Genomic DNA, 12,269 nt, shown 5'->3' with positions numbered 1-12,269 from the left:
ATGGATGATGCTAACAACATTCAGAAAACATGGCAGCCTAGAAGGCTGCAGCTGTCCTTCCCTTCAAAGGGTGTCTAATCAAGTAAGGTAACTTGATAGCATGGGCCATCAAGCATACGTGTATCATGTGAGGTCACATATATGCACAGTGGTAGGTGGAAAACATGCATGTCAATTTTACACCTGCAAAAGATCAGAAAAGTTATATGACCACCATGTTTCAAACACAAAAAAGGTGGAAAAGGCTAGTTAACTGTAACTTTACAAGACAGACACAAGTAAAGGTAATTTAATAGTTAAGAGAATTGGATAAGAAAGTGCAACATACAACATACAGTGAATAGTTACAGCCAGTCTCATTACTGACAAGTGCCATCACATCTTTGTTCATTGTTGCAAACATGGGTGACTAAACAGCTTAAAAACATTTAGAAGACTCCTTAAAGACCAACTTTGAGAAACATAAATTTGCATGCTCCTGTAATCCAGGCTAAAGAAATACCATAACTCCAGCCTTTTCCATTGAGAAAATCCTGTTTCAAAATATAATATTCAATTTTCACTCTTAACTCTGTTACCTTTAAATTGGTTATGTAGACTGCTTATTACATTTGTTTGTACACATTACCTATATACTGTACTTTTACATACTTCATGCTGGTTTTGTTACCAAGAAACAGACGCAGTTTTATGTGTGTGTGTGTGTGTGTGTGTGTGTGTGTGTGTGTGTGTGTGTGTGTGTGTGTGTGTGTGTGTGTGAGTTTGTGTGTGTGTGTGTGTGTGTGTGTGTGTGTGTGTGTGTGTGTGTGTGTGTGTGTGTGTGTGTGTGCTGGTGTGTGAATGGTGAGATGATCGGGAGAAAGAAAGGAGTGATAATGGAAGGAAGAAGACAGACACGCGGTAATGTGCAATTGTTGCAGGGAAAATTAAAATAAAATAAAAGTAAAAATAAGACTACTCTGGAAAGGGAGCAGCTGATATGTTAAAGTTTGCACTCAGCATTTTTTTATCTAATTTCTGGTACTGTTTATTTATTTTTTTTAATGTGGAATTTTCTATATCAGCAGGAAGCCTTTCTTTGTCTAACACATAATTATGTGTTTCCGCACTATGACAGCAAGGTTGTATGTGTTACAGTCTATGATACTGTATGAGAATTTCCACTATTGTCTTCTTTTGCATATCTAGAATGGGTTTTGACGTCAGTTTTGCAAGGGGGTGGCAGATCCGATTCCTGACTGATTCCTTATTTTGCCTGTGAGGGACTCTGTGACTGCTGATTTAGGAAATCTGTATGCCAAAACTGTCTAGTCTGTAATGAAAAATGAATTTCACTTCAGTAAATCTGCAGTTCTTTTGTTTGTTAAATGGCAACAGAGAGCCAAAATACAATGTTTGCCACTTACAGACTATAAATAGTGACTGAACTGAATTTCATTGACAAATTTCTTTGCGAAGTCTGCTGCGGAATGCTCATGCATGTTGCTGGAAATGTGTTGTTCCTTTTAAATAAATAGCCCACAGCTCTTATTAAAGTGCTTGTTTCCTGCTTTTGGTTTATAAAATGTGGTGAATTTATTTGAAACTAAAAAAACACTACTAGATTACCAGTACTAGGTCTGTATATAAGTATATGTATTTTTTCTATCTCACAACTTTCACTCCTCTATCATCCTTTGACATCCCTGCTATGCTTTTTGTCATCCTACTTGACAAAAATGTTATATTTGCTCACAATTTGACTTTTCTATCTTCATTCTGGCCCCCATTCCATGCTTTCTGTCATCTCACTATATGAAATGTTAGATATTTTTCTCTATGTAAATATGTCATACAATCCTAACTCAACTGTCTTCACTACATAAAATGTACATAATAACTAATCTGTCTTATTTTTTCATACAATATATTATTAATCCAAAAATCTTAATATCTCTCAAAAATGTCAATGATTGTCTTATACTGCACAAATGCAATGTTCAGCTTTTGTAATGATTCAGTATCTGTTTTTTTTTCCTGTGGAACTTTGTAATTTCTGTTCAAGGAGATTTTCTCTCCAGGCCTCGAATGAAGATGATATTGTTAGCCCAGTCGGACTCTCCCAGTAAACCAATGGCAATAAATACATATACATATATATATATATATATATATATATATATATATATATATATATATATATATATATATATATATATATATTAAACACAGCAAAAAACACTTCCAGCAGCTCACAGCAGTCTCCAAATGTACAAAATCTACAGTCTTTCTTAAAAATGTTTATTAGGTAAGCGCTTTTACAAACAGTAAGTTTGCTTCCTCAGACCTTAATAAAAACAGCCATGAAATTCATACTTTTAACCCCCCATACATTTTAAACCAGCCTATCACCGGTCATTTCTAATTAACAGCAAGTAACCCATTCATTGCCAAGTAACAGAGAAAACACAGGCATTAAGATTACAAGCAATACAAAGATGCAGGCAATAAAAGCGTATAAATGAAAAACATACTAAAAAATAAAACTACACACTGCTTCACTTTATTTCATTAATCTTCTATTTTTCAGCTTTGATGTAATAGTTATGTGGTCATTAAGTCCCTTCCCCAGGTGTGCACTAAATTTTATTATCCATTTTAATTCTCGTTCTTCAGTGATGTCATTAATGTTTCCTAACCTGATATTTTCATGTAAAATCTCCAGCTGTAACTCCAGGAATTTGGTCTATCTTGCTCGCTGCTACACTTGTGCATCATTTTACTCCAGGAAAACAAACAGACAGTTAAAAGAGAGGATCAGGGACTATATGTATTGTTTGAGGAGGGGGCATGTATATAGTGCAGTAGCCAGACACATTCTGGAGTTAGGCAGTCAGCACCATTTTAAGTTCAGTGTCTTCGAGATTTTACATGAAAATATCAGGTTAGGGAACATTGATAACATCAATGAAGAACGAGAGTAATAAAATTTATTGCATACCTGGGGAAGGGACTTAATGACCACATAACTTTACATCAAAGTTGAAAAATAGACGATTAATAAAGTGAAGCAGTGTGTAATTTTATTTTTTAGTATGTTTTTCATTTATATACGTTTATTGCCTGCATCTTTTTATTGCCTGTATTTTTAATGCCTGTGTTTTCTCTATGTAACTTGGCAATGAATGGGGTATTTGCTGTTAATTAGAAATTACCAGTGATAGGCTGGTTTAAAATGTATGGGGGGTTAAAAGTATGAGTTTCATGGCTGTTTTTATTAAGGTCTGAGGAAGCTAACTTACTGTTTGTGAAAGCGCTTAGCTAATAAACGTTTTTAAGAAAGACTGTGAATTTTGTACACTTGGAGAATCTGCTGTGAGCTGCTGGAAGTGTTTTTTTGCTGTTATTTACTTGGTTTGTTACTATACAGCAGCGTTCTTCTGTGTGGATTTTTGATTTTTATATATGTATATATATATATATATATATATATATATATATATATATATATATATATATATATATATATATATATATATATATATATATATATATACACACACACACACACACACACACACACACACACACACACATATATATATATATATATATATATATATATATATATATATATATATATACATACATACATACATACATACACATATATATGGAAAACAAAAATGTCGGCAGGAAAAACAACATTTTAGACAATGTGGAAACACCCTCTGCACCCACTACACCTAATGGCTAATTATATAAACCAACCCTGAAATCATACTATAGTCAGGAAAAGGCTAATTCCCAGACCCAACTGTACCACTGTCTTGTAAAGCAGAAACAGTGTTTGCTCTCCTGAATGTTTGCACTCAGCAATTACACCCATATATGAATATGAATAAATATAAAGTTATAGTAATAGTTATACAGTTATAGTTTAAATCTATAAAGATACTAGTGGCAGAACTTATATGAAAATACTCAAGTTTATTTTATGGATCCAAATAAAAATGCAAATACAACATAAGTACAGCATGCTTGATGTTTTCTTTCCATACGCAAAAGAAAAAAATACCTTTGGAAACATGTTGAGACATCGCAGATGCATGCCCTGACAGACCTTCCCTTCAACCACAAAAACTTTCATTTGAGTTTTTTTCTCAGGCCACATCCATACTTAATCCTGATTTTGATGTTAAATTCAACAAGTCTTAGATCTTTGATTAAAGAAGCTTTACAATGCCCTTAACATCTGATTGATGAAATTACTTCTTAGTTTGTCTTAAACACATAACTTCTTTTTATGCAGGCAGTTAGATAGCTAATAGAATTAATTGCCTGACTAAATTGCTGTGAAATATTTGCCAGCAGAAGTCCTTTTACACAATTTTAAAGGCACATTACACATGCCCCATACACAGTATATTACAACTAGCCCCTCTCAGCACAAAACCATCAGTTTTGGATTTATAATGTTGAATTGTAGGACCTCTATGACTTAGTTTTCTGCTGCTATAGCTCACAGGGTGCTCCACACCTTAATTACCTTGGGAAATATTTCTCGCAAAGCTACTGTTGATACATTCATGCTCAGAGTAACTTCCTTATTAAAACCAGGAATCACTATGACTGGTTCAGAATGTAATATAGTTTTTAGATTTTTAAATGCTCTGTCCACTTTCAGGTACTATTATACTTCGAAGGCTTCCCTTCCATGAGACCTGGCAGAGGACATGCAGTAGTTGTCAAATTTTGTGCAAGATTTCAGTAGTACCTAGCAACTCCAAGAAAAGTCTTCACCTGTATTTTAGTAGAGGGTACAGGGTTATGTGGCCTCTATTTGTTGTAGTTGTGGTCTTACCAGACATCTTTGTATAAGCTTTTCCCAAATACATACCTTCCCCAGGCCCTATTTATTTTTCTTGGTATTCACAATCAAGCCTGTCTGTCTTACATACCCTACATTTTTGGTAATTGAGACTCCAGTCTTCTGAATGGATAATCATATCATCCAGATATGCAGCGACATATTTTGAGTTATGCTTCAGTATTTTATAAAATTATTATCTGAAAGGTAGCTGCAGCCCCATATATGCCAGATGGTTGCACAGTGCACTAGAATAGACCTGCAGAGGTTAATAAGGCTGTTTATTAGTACTATTAAACTACTAATGTATGTTCTACCTTTTCATCCTAGTAGCTGGCACTTAATATTATTTATTATTATTTATCCTTCCATAACATTCTCATCTCTCTAATACTAATCAACTCTCTCTCTCCGCATGTCCTTAATTATCCTCCTGCACATTACTGCTCCTCATCTTATTCTTTTACTCTAGCTATTTTGATATCAGTATACCCTGTTATTTCTCACCTCCATATATTATTAGAAATATAGTCAATACTTTGAATAACTATATATTCGTTTACTTGCCATTCTGCAAACTGTCTTGAAATTATTATATTCTTGATCAAAATTTCTCCTTGCAATATTCTGTAAATGTATTTCAATCTGTTGTGAGGATCAATTCCCTCGTATATAAGGTACACCCTAATCTATTGCAAAGAATTTTGTCTGTGTTGGGGCTTTCTACCCTTGTATATAATTATTTATCAGCTATTGCAAAATGCTTTTATGGATGTTTGTGGAACATTTCTCCCCAACTCACTGAAAAATATTTAATCTGTTCTGGGGCTTTTCTGCCCTTGTATATAATTACTCACCAACTCATTGTAAAGTACTTAATCTGTTGTGGGGATTTTCTCTCTATTTATAAATTGACTCATCAACTATTGTTTAAAGTTTTTGGATCTGTTGTGGAGCTTTTCTCCTTATGCCTCTGCTGAAAATGGGACATTGGCTCAGTTGGACTTTTATGGTTACCAAAGGAGAGATAAAAAAAAAAAAAAAAAAAACTATTCTTTAGCAGAATGAAGGCAAGCTGTCTGTCAATATACTCAACTGTAAACAAAGAAAAACAAAAATGGAACTCCAAACTCCAAAAAACAAGTAAAAAAGTTTAATGAAGTGCTTTTCGTTCAATAGTCTCATTTGAACTTCATCAGATGTATATTCTTGTCAAGTATGTAGCCTTTCTTAGGTTCTCTAACAATGCTTCAGCCCTGGGTATAGGTCAATTATAAAATGCTGAAATTCTCCTCAGTTTCCTGGTTTCAGTTTAAAAGCTGACAGTTGCATCAAGAATGATTAATTAGCACTATTGGGATGCTCCATTCACTCTGTCTCTTCTATCACTCCTAGTTTGAGCACCTTGACTTATCTTACTATTTTTTCTGTGATTCTGATACTCTGCATGGTCTCACCTACCATCCATTCTAGGCATTGTCTCTCTGTTATTAAGTTCTATCAGTTTAGTTCTCACAGACATGTCTGAAAACATTACTTTGATTCTAATGTTGTTGTGTCTTTCGGCTTTTCCCCGGTTAGGGGTCGCCACAGCGGAATGCCGGTCTGCTAATGATTGGCAGTAGATTTTTACATCCCGAGTTGCCGGCCCTGATGCACAACCTTCAACAAAGGTATGCCCATTCATGCATGTCCCCACAAAGAAGACGCTCTAGCTGAGATTCGAACAGGACCATGTCTTACTGTGAGGCGACAACGCTACCGCAACACCACCACCACAGTATATTACTTTGATTCTAATAAGGTACTTTATTTCCTGCATTTATGCTTTCACAGTGATTCTTATAGCTGAACTTCACTCAAAAATTTTCTGATCTTTTCTTTAAAACCTTCTGCCTGCAAGCTCACCACAGAATGTTCTACTTCTTCTCATGGTTTCATTGCATTAATGCAATACATTGGTTATAGCTTCCCTTTTCTGATAGTATAGCCTTGTAGTTTACTGCATTTATTATTTTAATCACCTTAAATAGCTCTTGCCCTTTAGCCATATTTTTTTTCTCTGTGGAAGACAGTAATGCTAATACCAGTATCTCAATGCATCTGTATAATTGTCCATGGCAGCTATTCTTATTATAAATTCATTGATACATCTCTTGGGCTTTCTGAATGTGTTCCTTTACTGTTACTATAGCCAGGTTTAGTCTGTTCTGCAAACTACTGCAGTGCTCCGTCATACTTTTAAACATTGTTTTTCTTCCTTCCCAAGTTTCCATAAAAATATCAGGCAGTCGTCTAGGGTAAATCTATTTCAAGCTTTTGGTACTTCTCTTATTGGCAGCACTAAGGGAGTAACAACTGTTCCAAGTTTTTACCACCTTCATCACTATCTTTCCTTAACTTGGATTTCAATGTTTAATGAAACATCACCATTAGTCCCTCAGTCTGAAGATGGTAGACTGACATCCCATCTATCTGACTTTTAAGCATTCAAATAACTGATGCAATGCTCTTGACATAAAGGGAATGCCTCAGTCAGTAAGTCCCTGTGTAATGAAAACAACTCTGGAGAATAACACCACCAGTTTTTGGTTAATACTCTTATTATTAGCTTTATGTAATGACACTGGTTCTGGAAATTTTGTAACATAGTCCATACTACTATTATCGGATCTATATCACTTCAACAAAATGGCTGAAGTTCGAACACCATATGTTCAAACTTCTAACCTCGAAGTGCAAAAACATAGATTGCTTAGAACAGTGATTTTTTTCCCAGGGAAAAAATTGCTGTTCCAAGAAACACACACGCAACACAAGCACACCAAAAAAACAGCAATCCACACATATACACTTAAAATCCTACATCTAACCCTACACTAAATGGTACATACACTACTATCTATCTACTTACCTTAACCCAAACCCTAACCCTAAGGTCCATCACTATCGCACACACACCTGACCCACACCATAACCCTAACTCACCTATCCCTCCCTAACTCTAAAGTCTGTCACTATCGCACACCCACCTCACCCGCGCCCTAACCCTAACTCACCTAATCTGTGCCCTAACCCTAATGTCCACACAATCGCACACTTACCTGAACCCGACCTGTAACTTTCCACCACAGTGCTGAATACAGAAAAGCCACAGAAACGGCCCACCAAATTCTTTCCCTGGGAAAGAATTCGGTGTTCCGTGGTTTCACGATAATTAGTTTTCGGACGTCACAGTTCGAACATATGGTGTTCGAACTGCTGACGTTTCAATGAACTGATAGGAACCCTTATTATATACTGTTACCCATTGCTAGATTTTGTTACAATACACAAAGCAATGCATTCAAATGGCATATTTGTAACAGGCATTGGGATCAATGGACTCCTCAATTTAGAATAAGGTACATTTCTCTAACATTCTTAACAATGAAGCACATAAATCTTATCTCTTTCATTATGCCAGACTAATGAAGTATTGCTTACACTCTTGCATTGGTTTTGGCGATCACCAAATGACCTCATAGCATGTGACTATAGGCTGGCTTCATTACTAATGCCATATAAGGTATTGGCACTAGTAAATAATATAAACTTTCCTGCCTACATTTGCTTACTGTCCTACTATTGTTTCTGTATAATAGGTTATCTTTTAACTCAAAATAGATGTAGTAAATAATGTCAGCATCCTGTTTGCTATCCTCCCTTACAGCATTGGTCAGAGTGACTAGTGACCTACTAAAAGACTAGTTAAAGAATCATCTTCTTGTTAGTTTTTTTAAGTTTTGTTAGCTTACTGGTAACTCCATTAACTCAAGGCTACATTCTTCACTACCATGTATTGAGATGGTGGGTATAGGTTCCTCTCCCAAAATCAGTGGCACAGCTGCTTCTGCTATGTTTTCCTTACAAAGGGTAGTTCTGGAGAAAACTATTCTGCTTTTAACATTTCCACTAACTAGCCAAACTTCTTGAGGGTTCCCTTACTCTTCAACTTTCTGTTACACACGGATAGAAATGGGTTTAGAACTATGCATTTTCTTACCTCTCTTATATTTAGTACTTACTAAAATTTGTTTACTCTGAGGGTTCTCATTTAAGTGCCCTATATCTTTTATTTTTGTCCTGACTTTTTTCAGTCTAACCACTTCTCATACGTCTGTGTGCAGACTTCTGTCTAGCATTGATTTTTACTTCAGAATTTTTCGATCAGTTTACCTTTAGTTTCTATTCTGATATTTCTTATGTATTAAGTTTCTATGTTTCCATCATTGGGGTATGCTTCAGAATGCACAGGCTCATTTTTATTTTCTATCCACACCCAGATTTCCATCATTTGCAGGTCACAGCAAAATGTTAGCCCTTTTTTTACAGCTCCTATGTTTACCCACCTCAGCTAGTTTTCTGAACCTCTGTATGGCCGTCATTCTCTTGCTCCCCTCCATTCTATTGCATATCATTCAAATGTTTTGTCTCCTTCTTAACAAGTATATCAAAAAGGCAAGCTGTGTCGATTTATTCTCCCTTGTCTGATATTTTCTACAGTGCTTTAAAATGGGGAAAATCTTTTCATAATATGACATCATGAATCTCTCAGGGTTTATCATGCTGAATGCTTGTGTGTTATTACCTATCCTACCTACTACTTTACTGACATAACCTTATGTTCATGGGTACGCATTTACACATATTTTGTGTATTATACTATGCGTAGGAATTTCTTGGCATGGATGCTTAGCTTGTGTTTTTGAACAATTTATTGGTGCATATGTCTGTTCTTTCATAACCCTTATCTTGCACAGAATGATAAAATGTATCTGTTTTTATTATTACTACTACATTTGCATAACTCTTGTTCACAGTTTCTCCTGGTCACGTGTTCTCTGCTTCTGTTTTCTTTCTGGAATGGGGTCAGTTAGATTTAATGTAGTAATATTTCTTACCCAGACATCAGGGGGATTTTTTTCGAGTGTGTGTGTGTGTGTGTGTGTGTGTGTGTGTGTGTGTGTGTGTGTGTACACACACACACACATATATATATATATATATATATATATATATATATATATCGATCCCCTACACAACGTCGACATTCCAGAATGCCGACAACCACATGGCCGGCACCATAAGATTGACATTCAGAATGCCGACATTGTGAGAGGTCCATAGAAAAGGAAAATAAAATTTCCTTTCAACTGTTAGCAGGGAGGCTTAGCCCCCCCTGCACCCCCCATGGGGGGCTCTGCCCCCCACACCCCCCCGTAACTTTAATATACCAACTCCAAGATTGCACTACAGTGCAGGAATGGAAATCTTTCCATTCCGCACTATAGTGAGATGCCGGTTCTGCATTGTTGGCATTCTGAATGTTGACCATATGGTGTCGGCTATATGGTTGTCGGCATTCTGGAATGTTGGCAAACTGAAGGGGACTCATATATATGTGTATATATATATATATATATATATATATATATATATATATATATATATATATATGGGATCCATTTGATCCAGCAAATTTACGTTTCACTGAAACGTAAATTCGCGACCTCATTTACACGAAAGTGCACTTTTTCGAAAATGCACTTTCGTGTAAAAACAGAAATAAAAATAAAAAAAAACAGAAAAATAAAAACATGCAGTTTGCATGTAACGTTAGTTGTACATCAACATTTACTGTTGATGTACAACTAAGCAAACTATTGCTGAGATCGTGGTACAGTGGGGATAAGGGAATATTCCCTTTTCCCCACTGTTGTGCAATCTTGGAGTGTGAATATTAAATTAGGGGTGTGGGAGGGGTGCAGTCCCCCACATGGAGGGTGCAGGGGTCTTGCCCCCCCCTGCATAATTGTATTTAGTGTGTTTTTTTTTCTTTTTGTTTTTACACGAAAGTGCATTTTTGAAAAAATGCACTTTTGCATAAGTGAGTTTGCAAATGTATCTTTCAATGAAACATAAATTTGCTGGATCAAAGTAGATATATATATATATATATATATATATATATATATATATATATATATATATATATATATATATATATATATATATTAAAAGGAATATATAAATGTAGGCTGACTACAGAAAACAGTGGGCCAACAGAGGAAAACGCTGTACTCAACACTAAACACAAAAACATTCATACTCAAACAGAAAAAAGCCTAAACAGTTGTTTTTTTGCAAGCTCCCCCCCCCCCCCCCATGTACTCACACCCTACTGTTTAATATATACTAATTCCAAGATCAAATAACTGTGAGGGAAGTGAATATTCCCACTGCACTCTGTACTATGATCTTGTGTAGCAACAACACATGGTATTCAAACATCCTACCCACACATACCTACTATACCTACAAAACTTTATCAACTGCTACACACACTCAAGCAACACCACTCAATACACAATCACATACATTACCAGCATTTACTCACTACTGACACCATCAGCATTCAATAAAAAAAATCAGCAATGACAGAAGTAAGTGAATGCCAGTAATAATTCCAGTAGCATGCCCCCAGTCATCTTCAGTTGACAACATACCTTAAACACTTACTTTTTAGAACTCAGCACAAAATACACTACCTACACATCTGATCACTCTACAATCCCACAAAAAGCATTCAACCAGCAGTGCACTCTCTGTACCTCCATACCTACCAAACAGGTGGACCAAAGGTGCAGTATGCAAACAAAATGCACTTATCAACAAATATATGGGGATAGGAGCTTGGCAGGGCATACCAACTCAGATAAGGGGGCCCATACAAGTATCATAATTACCTCTTGGAATAAGAAAGGGTCGATTGGTTTCTACTCTGATGTTATTATTTCTGTCTGTCCCTCAGTGTGTATCATACCAATCATCTCAGGCACTTCATCTCCTTCAGTTCTAGCTTCCTCAGCTACTTGGTTTTCACTTCCCTTCTTTCTATGACATGCAGATGTACTGGTCACATCACTTTGTACACCTTACATTTTAGCTTCTTTGACATTCTTCTGTTATATACTACACTTGATACAGCCCCTCTGATTCTAGCTGTGATCTCCTTATTCAGAAATCTCTTCTCAAGTTCCCCTCCCAAATATTTGAAGCTGTTAGCCTGTTCCACTCTTTCCCTTCTATCTCAGTTTCCAGCTTCTTCTGATTCCTCCATTTGCTGCCATGACAACTGCCTTGTCTATACTCACTTTCATCCCATGTGTCTTTGGTTTTGCATTCCATCCCCTATCATTTGCTGAAGTTTTTGTCTGGAGTCTGCTTATAATGCCACATTGTCTGCATGCAGCAGCTTTTTTGATCTGTCCCTTCTGACCTGTTTGCAAACATAGGTCACCATGAATATTAAAAGTGATGAATGCTCTGTCCCTCTTGAAATCCTTCTATGAGTCCAAGCATTGCTCACATCTGTGTC

This window comes from Protopterus annectens, chromosome 6.part0 (assembly GCF_019279795.1).
Source record: "Protopterus annectens isolate FY-2018-M chromosome 6.part0, PAN1.0, whole genome shotgun sequence".
Classification (NCBI taxonomy): domain Eukaryota; kingdom Metazoa; phylum Chordata; order Ceratodontiformes; family Protopteridae; genus Protopterus; species Protopterus annectens.
This window is presented reverse-complemented; position numbering follows the sequence as displayed.